Below are 14,548 nucleotides of genomic sequence, written 5' to 3'. Positions count from 1 at the left end.
TTTAATTTTTTTTACACATTCTTTCTCTCCCCAATTTCATGATATCCAATTGGTAGTTACGGTCTTGTCCGTACAGTAGTTGCAGCGACGGGACTCTGGAGAAGCGAAGGTCGAGAGCAATGCGTCCTCCGAAACACGACTCTGCCAAGCCGCACTGCTTCTTAACACACTGCTCGCTTAACCCGGAAGACGGCCGCACCAATGTGTTCGGAGGAAACACTACAACTGGTGACCGAAGTCAGCGTGCATGCGCCTGGCCCTCCACAAGGAGTCTCTATAGCGCAATGGGACAAGGACATCGCGGCCGGCCAAACCCTCCCCTAACCCAGACGACGCTGGGCCAATTGTGTGCCGCCTCATGGGTCTCACGGTCGTGGCCGGCTGTGACACAGCCTGGGATCAAACCCGGGTCTGTAGTGACACCTCAAGCACTGCGATGCAGTGCCTTAGACCGCTACACCCCTCAGGAGGCTCCAATTTGGCCCAAACATTTACAGTGCAGTCCAGTACAGCACTCGAGTCAAGTACAGTATAATGTACTGGTAGTGTACTCTGATGTACTGTACTGTCCTGCGAAGTCCAAACTTGTGAAACAGACGTCCATGATTGGTTCAGATTTGGTCTGGTCCGGAGCAACCAAATGTGGCCTTGTTTAGGGGCGAAGCTCATTAGAATAATAGCCAGTGTGTAGAACAACACCCACACATGCAAAGGATGATATTGCATTTTTCTAATTGTGTACCTATTCAGGATACATCACCAAGAAGAGAATGGCATTCATATCCATAATTATGCATTTATGTGTAGTACAAATCAGGGACCCATGATGTAATTCCATAGTTCTGTAATTCTTACTGTAGTTCAATACCCAAAATAGATGTTTTCATACTCAAGGTGTCATGTGATTGCAGAAAGAATGGGGTGTCAGCTGTTTTGGGAAAACGTGGCCGCATAAAGGCAGGATTGACACATATCAGAATAAAAAGAAATGCATGGCTTTTCTCTGCAACTTCACTATTACACTTCATTATTATCCTTTTAATTATTATTATTCCAGTTATTACCTCTAAATGTTAGTCTGGTATACAAATTAAGAAATGTCACATTTTGATATTGACAACTTAATACATCCACTATCAGACTCAAGACATGTAATTTCACAATTGCATTACACTTCCCTGCTTTTCTTTCCCTTTTCATTTATTTTTTGTTTTTGATGCGTACATTTTGGTTAAATGTACAGTACCAGTCAAAAGTTTGGAACCATTTCCCTGTTTGACCGCTAGGTTTTGTAGGCCTAAGACAACAGTAACATACAGCACCAGTCAAAAGTTTGGACACACCTACTCATTCAAGGGTTTTTCTTTATTTTTACTATTTTCTACATTGTAAAATAATAGTGAAGACATCAAAACTATGAAATAACACATATGGAATCCTTTAGTATCCAAAAAAATGTTAAACAAATCAATATATATTTTATATTTGAGATTCTTCAAAGTAGCCACCCTTGGCCTTGATGACAGCTTTGGCATTTGTAGTTCTTTATGTTAGCCACAAGTTAGGGGGAAAATTAGCTATTCATGGGTTGCACGTTTCGTCACAATATTGTTTTGAACATTTGTTTTGGACTGATGACCAACTGAGCATTCTACTTAATGCAGTGTCAATGAGCACAGATGAAGATTTCATCAAAAGTGCATTACAGTGTCTTGGAAATATGACATTTCAAAAGATGGCAAATAATTAGTAGGACAAGCTTTTGTCATCATTTTGATGTCACCAGATTGACTTTAGATGCAGTATAACGTTAGCTGGCTAGCTAAGATTGAGGGGAGACCACCAGATTTTTGCTAGCTAACGTTAGCATTGCTAGCTATGACTAACTTTGCTAGCTAATGACAACATTGCCATCTGTCTAAAGTAGAAATTTGACAACATGATAATGATGGCAAAGTTATTTCCTATTAAATATTTGCCTACTTTACCAATGTCATCGTATTTCCAGGACACTAGTGTAATTTAGACTAAACAGTCGTCAGCCTCCATTCAGAATGACTGGGGTTCTAATGATTTTCGGGCACCTCAATGGCGCCGCCGGCAGAGGGCCGCTTGAGAATGTTCATAACAATGACGTGTGACGTGACGAAGGTGCAACCTATGAATTTTCCACTCGTTCTTTGGCTTCAGTTAACTTCTCTCAATATGAAAGCTGTCGTCATGGATACAAGCAGATATAAACAAACAGAACCTTGGTCTGTCCCTTACCTGAGATCTAAGAGCATGTGAGCCATCACCTGACTGACCGCCTACACTAGTGCCATGAGTCAATATTGGCTTTTGCCTGTACCTACAGTCCACGTCCAAGAACAATGTCGTCAAGTTTGTCAAAAAGCACCCTAGAAGCACCTGGATGATCAAGACTCTTGGAAGAATGTTCCATGGACAGATGACTCAAAAGTCTAACTTTTTGGACGACATGAGTTCCATAATGCTTGGCGAAAACCAAACACTGCATTCCACAATAAGAACCTCATACCAACGTTTAAGCACGGTGGTGGTAGTGTGACCGTTTGGGGACGCTTTGCTGCCTCTGGACGACTTGCCTAGATAGAAGGAACCATTAATTCTGCTCTGTATCAGAATTATACAGCAGAATGTCAGGCCATCCGTCTGTGAGCTGAAGCTGAACAGCAGCAATGATTCAAAACAGACAATAAGTCTACATGAAACATTTCTAAAAAGCAACAAATTTGAAGTTTTGGGATGGCCTAGTCAAAAGTACCGACCTAATCCCAATTGAGATATTGTAGTAGGACTTGAAAACAAGCAGTTTATGCTTGAAAACCCACAAATGTTGATGAGTTACAGCAGTTCTGAATGGGAGTGTGGGCCAAAATTCCTCCACGGCGACATGAGACTGATCAACAACTACAGTAAGTGTTTGGTTGGAGTTCTTGCAGGTAAAGGTGGCACAACCAGTTATTGAGTGTAAGGGGGAAATTACTTTTTCACAAAGGGCATTGGGTGTTGCATAACTTTGTTTATGAAATAAATTAAGTATGTAATTGTTGTGTTATTTGTTCACTCAGGTTCCCTTTAACTAGTATTAGGTGTTGGTCGAAGATCTGATAACATTCAATATAAAAAGAAAATGCAAAAGTAGAGAAAATTACAAAGGGGGCAAATACTTTTTCACGGCACTGTATACAAGCAGCTACTGACATAACACATTACATGTCAGTGTGTCTATATATGGACTGACATGCTTGGTGATGATAAACCGTCTCGGTCTGTGGCATTAATTGACTGGTACTGACCCAGTGGACCCAGAGAGAAGAGGCCATTGATCCAGCTCCCACACTCACTGTCCAGCATACAAAGGATTTTTGGAACCAACACCTTAGGCCACACATTAAACTGGGGAGTTTTTCAGGATGAAAATAAATGGAGGCAAAATCCTTGAGGAAACCCTGCTTCAGTCTGCTTTACACCAGACACTGGGAGGGGAATTCACATTTCAGCAGGACAATAACCTACAACAAAGCCAAATATTCACTGGAGCTGCTTACCAAGAAGCGAGTGAATGTTCCTGAGTGGCAAAGTTACAGTTTTAACTTACATCTGCTTAAAATTCTAGGGCAAGACCTGAAAATTGCTGTCTAGCCATGACCCCCAACATCTTGACAGAGCTTGAAGAATTTTTTTAAGAACGGGCAAATATTGCATAATACAGATGTGCAAAGCTCTTATGGAGACTTACCCAAGAAGACACACAGCTGTAATTGCTGCCAAAGGTGTTTAAGATGTATTGAGGGGTGAATAATTACTAATCAGGGTATATTTTTATTCATCTTTAAGAAAAGAAATCCCTTTGACATTTGAGTATTTTGTGTAGATCGTCAGTAACATTACTGGGAATTGGCCTACATGGACAGGGCTAAATTGAAATGTTTTTTACAGAAATATGAAAATAATTTGCATAATCATGGTAGCAATTGAAAAGGAACGGCTTGGAGATCACAGGAACAATTTTAGACCAAAAGGTGAGTACACAACAGTTCACCTGACAAACTGAACCCAAACATTACTGTTGATTTTATTTGCATTTTACATTTACTCTACTTTTCACCACATTTGTTGATAACGAAATCTGAAAGTACTCTGGATACATTCAGTAAAATAATATTCCTGGAAAATGGGGGGTAGATGCAACATAAGACAAAATAATTACAAGGGTTTAAATGAGAGGACCAACTGGTATCTCCAAATGCCCCCACACCTCTCCAAAGTGTGCACAGTTCCTAAGCAATTTCAATGCACTTTTATGACTCGAAGAGTCTTTAACGATAAGGTACTTCTTTTTAGCTCTCTTAGCTGTGCAGTTGAGGAACTAGAGCAAGCACACTTGTAGTTGTTTCATTTGAAACACAACCCTGTGTCGTGAATACCATTGATGTGATGACTTATTTTATAAAATCAATTAACTATGTTTAATTATTACGTGATTAAATTATTCATTTAACATATAACTCATTAGCATCTTGGGGCACCACGGGAAAAGTTATTTAACGAGCTACTATCTCCCGACTTAAACTCAAAAGATCTCTTACATCAATAACAGTAAAGTATTCATTATTATCATCTCATTCTGAATGTCGTTGACTTCAACTCTGCACAAACCCAAGTCTAAATGATGATTCAGCGATAAATAAATAATTAAGCCAATTTGTGTAACTAAATCACACAGAATTACATAAACACACACAATATATGTTGAATTGATTACTAACATAATCCAATGAAAAGTCCCTAGTGGACTAACCCAATATGACGGCTGGTTACACAATGAAAGGGGTGGGGAAAGAAAGAGTGGGAGAAGGAAAGAAAGGAATTCAACTATCGTAGATACAGTTGAATAATACGTTCATCGTGAATATCGATATTTAGCACCCTAACACCCGCTCATTCAGATTTAGAAACGCAACATATTTACACTTATATGTCTTTGTCGTCTCTCTGTTGAAACCCCTCGATCCGTCTGTGACCAATAGTTCAACAGAAAGTCTCTGGTTGTCCACCAGAGGTCACAATGTCCTTACAATGTCCTTACTAGGCTTTGTTATGGACGTGTTCGTTAGACTGGATTCATTAGACATTCCAATTCTCTTTTCTCGTCTTCGGTTGAGTTTCCTAGACTATGTTACATGCAGAGCTGTAGGCGGTGCATGTCTTATTCTCTGTCGAGTTTCAGAGGGTCTTACCATTTCGTAACATTCAGCTCACGCCGTCGGTCACGCTGCACATATACTGGTCTAGTAGTTTTAAACCATTTACACACTAGTAGCAACCCGGCAATGTACTGGTCTAATGTGTTAATTCTTTAGGAGACCTTTATAAGCACTCTGGCAAAAGGGGCGTTCCATCCTTTTGGCATAATGTCTGTGGTCACGTGGGCATGGTTACTGACTGGGTAAACCTTTATATGAAAAACATTTCTCATTTAGAAGGCTAAAATCACATTTTATCTTCTCACAAATAGTTTATTTAATAATATAAGTTACAACATTTAGATATAACTCTGACATATACATTGTGAAAGCCCTTAAAATTACAACGTTTCCGTTATAGCGTCTTTAATGATATCACAAAATAATAAAGAACAATCATGTCAGATCATTTAAGTCCCTCTCAACCATTTCCCACATTTTTTGTTAGAAATATTGCTCCATTATCCACTTTGATGTTGTGGTTTTGGCGGGAAGAATCTCTTAGTAACAAAAGGGTTCTGTCCCCTCAATACTGCCTGGCATGGGAGAGAAAGTTCCTGTAAGGTATTTACGACCGTCACAAAACTGTCCAACTCCCCCAGGAGACGAGGGCTTTGAAACCTTTGATCTCCATCCAGGAGGGCAAGTCCTGACACCTGCCATCACACAATTACTGTTGTTTACGCAATCCAAAAACTGTCCATTATAAAACCGCAATCGGGGTCTGATTTGAAAGCTTGTTATATTGCCAACATGACTAGCTAAGATATAAAATACAATCTTACAGTGTTAGTCTTTCAGAAGTCAATTTCAGAGAAACAGATTGTAATTTTTGTTTGCAGTGAAAGAGTCATGAGTGCATTCAGGTGCATGTCCTGCAGCAAATGTTCTAAACAATAAACAAACACTCAGTAGACTCATTCTGTTCAGAACAACCCAGGGTATATCAACATGTAATTTTGTAACAGTACATCAAATCATGGATCATAAACGTTGACACTGTATATGAATTTTTTGCTAGTATGACATCAAAGCTGTATTTATTATAATCCTCAACACCTCATCTTTCAAAATACATAGAGTCATCTTACATTTTCAGCATTTCACTCAATCAGACAACAAACAAAAAAAACATCAAAAAGTTGACCAATTACCGGGAGGGATGGGGCAACTTCTTGTTGCGTGAGGTGCTCAAGTTCAGAATGTCTGTCCGTCAAAAAACCTATGCAGCACTGAAGCGCAGAGCCAGAGCTCGGACATCATGTATAGCTTATTACTGTAAAGCCACTACATTCCAATTTAGGCGCTTATTAGTGCCCAAATCAACCTGTGTAAAGGGCTACGGAAAAAGTTTTTGTATGTTTAGCTCACATATAATTTAAAAGTATGCATTAAGGTGTCTGTAATAGAATAAACGTGGCAAAAACAAAATTTAGACATGAATAAATGCATTTCTATAACTTCCAACATTGTCAAAAATATTTTAGGAGTGCCAAGATGGAGGTGCGGTAGCTTTCTAAACAGTGCCCCAGGTCATCTAGTGTATATAAATCATTGCACAAACCCCTTGAAAGCTGGACTTACACCACTCATTTAGATGTTGAACATTGTAGCAAGTGTTTCAGTTGAGAATAATGTTAAGTTCCCTATAAAATGTAAAGGTAAGATTTGTTTCACAAACTAATTTCCTTGTAATATGTGGGGGGTGTATGTTCAACACAGAGGATTAGGTTATTATTACCAAAGCCACAAAGGGCTCCAGACTGCGACCAATTAGTCGCATTTTGCGACCAACTAGTCGCATTTTGCAACCCTTTGACTTGGCTGTGTGAGCTAAATTTGTAATTGATCGCACTGTTGCTAGCTGCACAAGGTACCTGGTCACCTCAATCAAAACGTCCTAATTTTGGGGCGTATAAAACCATGAATTGGTTAAACAGTGAAGTGCATTATCCTCATCCTTCCTGTAATAAAAGTGTCCACCCGGCTGCTGTGCCTGCCCGTTTCGATGCTGTAATGACCGAGTTTCTCACCACCCTTGTGTTCCCCTAATGATTGTTCAACATTTCAAAATGCAAATTGGGAAGCAACTACTGTAGTTGTCCATATTAAAGAGAGGAGTGTTGACTATTGCAGTTTTTTTTAGGACATTACATTTAATGTTAGAGTAATACATGGCTACTAGCAGTAGGTGTTACATTATAGGAGTTAGTGATCTAGCTAATGTGTTTTGAGTTTTCACTTCCTCAGGTGGTGAATTAGCACCAATTGAGTTAGACTGAGTATATCAAACATTAGGAACACCTTCCTAATATTGAGTTTTGCGCTCAGAACAACCTCAATTCGTTCGGGGCATGGACTTTACAAGGTGTCGAAAGCCTTCCACAGGGCCAAGTTGACTTCAATGCTTCCCACAGTTGTGTCAAGTTGGCTGGATGTCCTTTGGGTGGTAGACCATTCTTGATACACACAGGAAACTGTTGAGCATGGAAAAACCCAGCAGCATTGCAGTTCTTGACAAACCGGTGCGCCTGGCACCTACTACCATACACCGTTCAAAGGCACTTAAACCTTTTGTCTTGCCCATTCACCCTCTGAATAGCACACATACACAATCCATGTCTCAATTGTATCAAGGCTTAAAAATCCTTCTTTAACCTGTTTCCTGCCCTTCATGTACACTGATTGACGTGGATTTAACAACTGACATCTATAAGGGATCATAGCTTTCACCTGGTCAGTCTGTCATCGAAAGAGCAGGTGTCCTTAATGTTTTGTATACTCAGTGTATAATATTAGCCCAAATAAAGATGAAGACAAATTCATCTCTATTGTAATTTTTTTTTTATCTGAACATTCTGGAGCTCTATTTTGACAGCACAATATAACAACAAAAAACAAAGTCAACCAAAAACTCATGACAATCACTGTATAAGGCTGCATATCAAAATATGCTGAATCATGCACTACTGCTTGGACATGTTAGACATAACAACTTATTATGAATAACGCCTCATTAAAACAGGCCTAAAGAGAGTACTCTTTAGAAAGGCTTTCTGTTGATAGCTGTGCTCCTTGGTGTCCTTCCGGCGTCAGCTGTGTCCTTCCGGCGTCAGCTGTGTCCTTCCGGCGTCAGCTGTGTCCTTCCGGCGTCAGCTGTGTCCTTCCGGCGTCAGCTGTGTCCTTCCGGCGTCAGCTGTGTCCTTCTAGCGTCAGCTGCCCTGTGTAGTTGTGTCCATACATTTTTTTTACCCCAATTTCGTGGTTTCCAATTGTTAGTAGTTACTGTCTTGTCCGTACGGGAGTTGCAGCGATGAGACTCGGGAGAGGCGAAGGTCGAGAGCCATGCATCCTCCGAAACACAACCAAGCCGCACTGCTTCTTAACACAGCGCGCATCCAACCCGGAAGCCAGCCGCACCAATGTGTCGGAGGAAACACTGTACACCTAGCGAGCTGGTCAGCGTGCACAGCGCCCGGCCCGCCACAGGAGTTGCTAGTGCGCGATGAGACAAGGATATCCCTGCCGGCCAAACCCTCCCTAACCCAGACGACACTAGGCCAATTGTGCGCCGCCCCATGGGTTGTGTCCATTTTTTGTCTTATTTGGTTTTAATTTTATGCACTTTGAGATTATTCTGCATAATGAAAAGTGCTTTACATATATAATAATGTATCTTTATTATCCTTATTATTATTTATTCTCAGTAGTTTATTACACTTCTTAATAAAGCATTATGAATTACTAACTTTTTAAGATGCCTCAAATGTATTGTGTTTTTGTCTGTTCTATTTTATTACAACATGTTTTCTTTTACTAAAAAACAGGTGTCTTGACTGTGATAAGGGCTCAGGAAATATGACTAACTTGTCTATGCCATTGCACAGCCACAGACTTCTACAAGCTAGCGCCACTGCTGAAGTTACTGTCTTCTTAAAGATTGTGTTCCATTATATAATATAACCCGCTCATATTACGTTTTTTATTGACTGAAAACTATTTATATATATAAATAAATAATGGGGCAATTTAGCAATCATGATTTGTTATCTGTATGGTTTTGATAAATTAGGCATTGTTGCACATTGTTGGCATAGGCATTTAGATAAATGTGCTCATATTTCAAATGCCCATCCCTAATCCAGCCTACCCTTCTCCATCCTGCCCACTCCATCAGGCCTACCCCACCTCTATCCTGCCCGCTCCATCAGGCCTGCCCCACTTCCATCCTGCCCGCTCCATCAGGCCTACCCCACCTCCATCCTGCCCGCTCCATCAGGCCTACCCACCTCCATCCTGCCACTCCATCAGGCCCTACCCCACCTCCATCCTGCCCGCTCCATCAGGCCTACCCACCTCCATCCTGCCACTCCATCCAGGCCTACCCCCACCTCCATCCTGCCCACTCCATCAGGCCTACCCCACGCCCTCCATCCTGCCCACTCCATCAGGCCTAACCCCACCTCCATCCTGCCGCTCCATCAGGCCTACCCCACCTCCATCCTGCCCATCCATCAGGCCTACCCCACCTCCATCCTGCCCACTCCATCTGGCCTGCCCTCCTCCATCAAACCTTTCATGACAACATCCCTCCTTAGTCTGCTTTAATTGAAAGGTGTGCGCGCGCGCGCGCATATATAGGCTAAATCACCAAAGCAAAGACAACACTCTGCCGCAACACGCGTCAGCACAATGAACACAAGCAACACACCATCCCCTCTCCTCTGTCAGCACTAAATCATCTGAGCGTGTGGTTCTTAATGGACAACCACAACAAACAGAGGGGGAGACATGATGTTATTATGGCGAGTCAGCCCATTCCGTGCAATGGTACCCTATCATGTTGATTGATTTATGCATTTAACTTCATTGTGCATTGTAGAGTTTCATTGCAGAATGAAAGGTTCATTGTATCTCCCCTCCCTATCATTGTAAAATCCTTTTTGTCCTACAATCTTGCTAAAGGGGAATAGCTAAAGTGATAATATGCTGTAATTCTTCACCAAAACCCTGCTGGCGAATGCCAAGATAGAGTTTATGGGGACGTATTATTACAGCAAATTGTATACCAAAAGGAAACGTGAGAGGATGGTGACGGACACAGAAAAAGCAACTCTTCTTAAATAGAATGCAAAAACGATGAACAAAACAGACTACTTGTAGGTGACAAGAACAGGTCTGCCTCTTGGCCTGGGCTAAAATAACCGGAACATGAACACCTTTGGCACATTTAGCCTTTGAGGGTGCAGTAACCAACACCAGTTAAGTCCAGTACCATTCAGTGAAACCAGAGCCTGTATTTTTAAAGTGTCTCAGAGTGGCAGTGCTGATCGAAGAACAGATTAGCCTTTAAGACCATAATGGATAATATTACATGGACAGGAAGAACCTAATCCTAGATCAGCACTGCTATTCTGAGACCCTTTGTGAATACGTGCCCAGATATTAGTTGGTCAAATGCGGTCATTCTGGGCCATCATTTTCCTGGAAAACTGGGAAATTAGGGCAACAGGCCTGGAGAATGACTGTTACTGATAAACTAACAGGATAACTTACTCTTCACTTACAGTAATTTGTAGCCCGTTTCTACCACATTTGTTGTGGAATGAGGAACACACACAGAGTGTCCAGTCTGTGCATTGGGAGTTATGCGCTGTGTCAGATCGGCACACTTCTGCACTAACATGACCAAATGTAAATCTAGCATCTTGGAACTGTGCCATGGCCACTTTCCACTCACTGCAGTACTGTGACTACCGAACTGGCCCAGGGGACTAAAGGAAAAACACAACCAGGCCGGCCCTCGCAAAAAGAACCACAATAACAAATCAAGAATAGAGGAGGTATGACTGGCGGCACAGAGGGCTTTTGTGTGGGTGGCTGATAGAGATAGCAGCACATCATACTATGTCCGTCTGATGACGGTGAACACTTCATGAGAGTTGGTTGCGTGGCAGGTTGGAAAGAGGGCCGGCCTACTGTACTGTGCACTGGCTAGAGCTGATGTAGTGGAGGAGAGGGGAAATTGAAGAGGGTAAAGATACAACGCTGGGAAGGTTATAGTGACACACATGGGAGTTTTAGTTCACTGATGTAAAGGACAGGAAGAGTATTAATGCAAAATGAATAAGAAGAGGGCGAGATGGGGAAAAAAAAGAGAGATAAACAAGGTAACATGTCTCCCACGAATGATGCCAATGGGGCAATCAGTGCAATTTTGTAAATGACGGATCTCTATAGCAAGACGCATCATTCACCTAAATTACGTCCAAGTCGGGCCAGTGGTGTCTGAGATACTGCGTGTGACTAATGTACAGTTGAAGTCGGAAGTTACCATACCACTTAGCCAAATACATTTAAACTCAGTTTTTCACAATTCCTGACATTTAATCCCAGTAAAAATTCAACTTTGGAAGAATGCTTGGGGTCCTGCCCGCTCCATCAGGCCTACCCCACCTCCATCCTGCCCGCTCCATCAGGCCTACCCCACCTCCATCCTGCCCACTCCATCTGGCCTGCCCTCCTCCATCAAACCTTTCATGACAACATCCCTCCTTAGTCTGCTTTAATTGAAAGGTGTGCGCGGCGCAGCGCTGACACAAATGTCACCCTCCTCTCTTCCCAGACCATTTCCGGAGACCTTCCTCCTTACCTCACCTCGCTCATCAACTCATCTTGACCACTGGCTACGTCCCTTCCGTCTTCAAGAAAGCGAGAGTTGCACCCCTTCTGAAAAAACCTCACTCGATCCCTCCGATGTCAACAACTACAGACCAGTATCCCTTCTTTCTTTTCTCTCCAAAACTCTTGAACGTGCCGTCCTTGGCCAGCTCTCTCTGCTATCTCTCTCAGAATGACCTTCTTGATCCAAATCAGTCAGGTTTCAAGACTAGTCATTCAACTGAGACTGCTCTTCTCTGTGTCACGGAGGCGCTCCGCACTGCTAAAGCTAACTCTCTCTCCTCTCTCTCATCCTTCTAAGACCTATCGGCTGCCTTTGATACTGTGAACCATCAGATCCTCCTCTCCACCCTCTCCGAGCTGGGCATCTCCGGCGCGGCCCACGCTTGGATTGCGTCCTACCTGACAGGTCGCTCCTACCAGGTGGCGTGGCGAGAATCTGTCCTCCGCACCACGTGCTCTCACCACTGGTCCCCAGGGCTCTGTTCTAGGCCCTCTCCTATTCTCGCTATACACCAAGTCACTTGGCTCTGTCATATCCTCACATGGTCTCTCCTATCATTGCTATGCAGACGACACACAATTAATCTTCTCCTTTCCCCTCTGATAACCAGGTGGTGAATCGCATCTCTGCATGTCTGGCAGACATATAGTGTGGATGACGGATCACCACCTCAAGCTGAACCTCGGCAAGACGGAGCTGCTCTTCCTCCCGGGAAGGACTGCCCGTTCCATGATCTCGCCATCACGGTTGACACATCCATTGTGTCCTCCTCCCAGAGTGCTAAGAACCTTGGCGTGATCCTGGACAACACCCTGTCGTTCTCAACTAACATCAAGGCGGTGACCCGTTCCTGTAGGTTCATGCTCTACAACATTCGCAGAGTACGACCCTGCCTCACGCAGGAAGCGGCGCAGGTCCTAATCCAGGCACTTGTCATCTCCCGTATGGTACTAAACTCGCTGTTGGCTGGGCTCCCTGCCTGTGCCATTAAACCCTACAATCACTCCAGAACGCCGCAGCCCGTCTGGTGTTCAACTTTCCCACGTTCTCTCACGTCACCCGTCCCGCTCCTCCGCTCTCTCCACTGGCTTCCAGTTGAAGCTCGCATCCGCTACAAGACCATGGTGCTTGCCTACGGAGCTGTGAGGGGAACGGCACCTCCGTACCTTCAGGCTCTGATCAGGCCCTACACCCAAACAAGGGCACTGCGTTCATCCACCTCTGGCCTGCTCGCCTCCCTACCTCTGAGGAAGTACAGTTCCCGCTCAGCCCTCAAACTGTTCGCTGCTTCTGGCACCCCAATGGTGGAACAAACTCCCTCACGACGCCAGGTCAGCGGAGTCAATCACCACCTTCCGGAGACACCTGAAACCACCTCTTTAAGGAATACCTAGGATAGGATAAAAGTAATCCTTCTAACCCCCCCCCCTTAAAAGAGTTAGATGCACTATTGTAAAGTGGTTGTTCCACTGGATATCATAAGGTGAAATGCAGCCAATTTTGTAAGTCGCTCTGGATAAGAGCGTCTGCTAAATGACTTAAATGTAATGTAAATGTCATTGTCCATTTGGAAGATCCATTTGCGACCAAGCTTTAACTTCCTGACTGATGTCTTGAGATGTTGCTTTAATATAGCCACAATTTTCCTACCTCATGATGCCATCTATTTTGTGAAGTGCACCAGTCCCTCCTGCAGCAAAGCACCCCCACAACATGACGCTGCCACCCCCGTGCTTCATGGTTGGGATGGTGTTCTTCAGCTTGCAAGCTTCCCCTTTTTTCCTCCAAACAGAACAATGGTCATTATGGCCAAACAGTTCTATTTTTGTTTCATCAGACCAGAGGACATTTCTCCAAAAAGTACGATCATTGTCCCCATGTGCAGTTGCAACTCGTAGTCTGGCTTTTTTATGGCGGTTTTGGAGCAGTGGCTTCTTCCTAGCTGAGCGGCCTTTCAGGTTATGTTGATATAGGACTCGTTTTACTGTGGATATAGATACTTTTGTACCCGTTTCCTCCAGCATCTTCACAAGGTCCTTTGCTGTTGTTCTGGGATTGATTTGCACTTTTCGCGCTAAAGTACGTTCATCTCTAGGAGACAGAACGCATCTCCTTCCTGAGCGGTATGGCGGCTGCGTGGTCCCATGGTGTTTATACTTGCGTACTATTGTTTGTACAGATGAACGTGGTACCTTTCAGGCGTTTGGAAATTGCGCCAAAGGATGAACCAGACTTGAAGGTCTACAATTTTTTTTCTGAGGTCTTGGCTGATTTCTTTTGATTTTCCCATGATGTTAACTTTTAAAGGCTAGGGGGCAGTATTCGGAAGTTTGGATGACTGAGGTGCCCAAAGTAAACTGCCTGTTACTCAGGCCCAGAAGCTAGGATATGCATATGCATGGTAGTATTGGATAGAAAACACTCAAAAGTTTCTAAAACTGTTAAAATAATGTCTGTGAGTATAACAGAACTGATTTGGCAGGCGAAACCCCGAGGACAATCCATCCAGGAAATTTCTTTTTTGAAGTCATTGGACTTTTCAATGGGAAAGTCTAATAATTAGGACCCAGATTGCAGTTCCTATGGCTTCCAC

The 14,548-nt window shown here is 43.1% G+C and overlaps 1 protein-coding gene and 1 pseudogene across 1 annotated transcript in view; one reads left to right on the top strand and one right to left on the bottom strand.

Moving 5' to 3' along the window:
• Nucleotides 1-14,548, bottom strand: part of LOC111973658 (ras GTPase-activating-like protein IQGAP2) — an 89,236-nt gene that overhangs the window by 50,155 nt on the left and 24,533 nt on the right. The window lies entirely within an intron of this gene.
• LOC139028753 (uncharacterized) lies at nt 120-13,354 on the top strand (annotated as a pseudogene).

The sequence above is a fragment of the Salvelinus sp. IW2-2015 genome, linkage group LG15 (assembly GCF_002910315.2).
Source record: "Salvelinus sp. IW2-2015 linkage group LG15, ASM291031v2, whole genome shotgun sequence".
NCBI classification, from domain to species: Eukaryota; Metazoa; Chordata; class Actinopteri; order Salmoniformes; family Salmonidae; genus Salvelinus; species Salvelinus sp. IW2-2015.
Note: the sequence above shows the minus strand (reverse complement) of the source record. Positions and strands in the feature narration are given on the sequence as shown.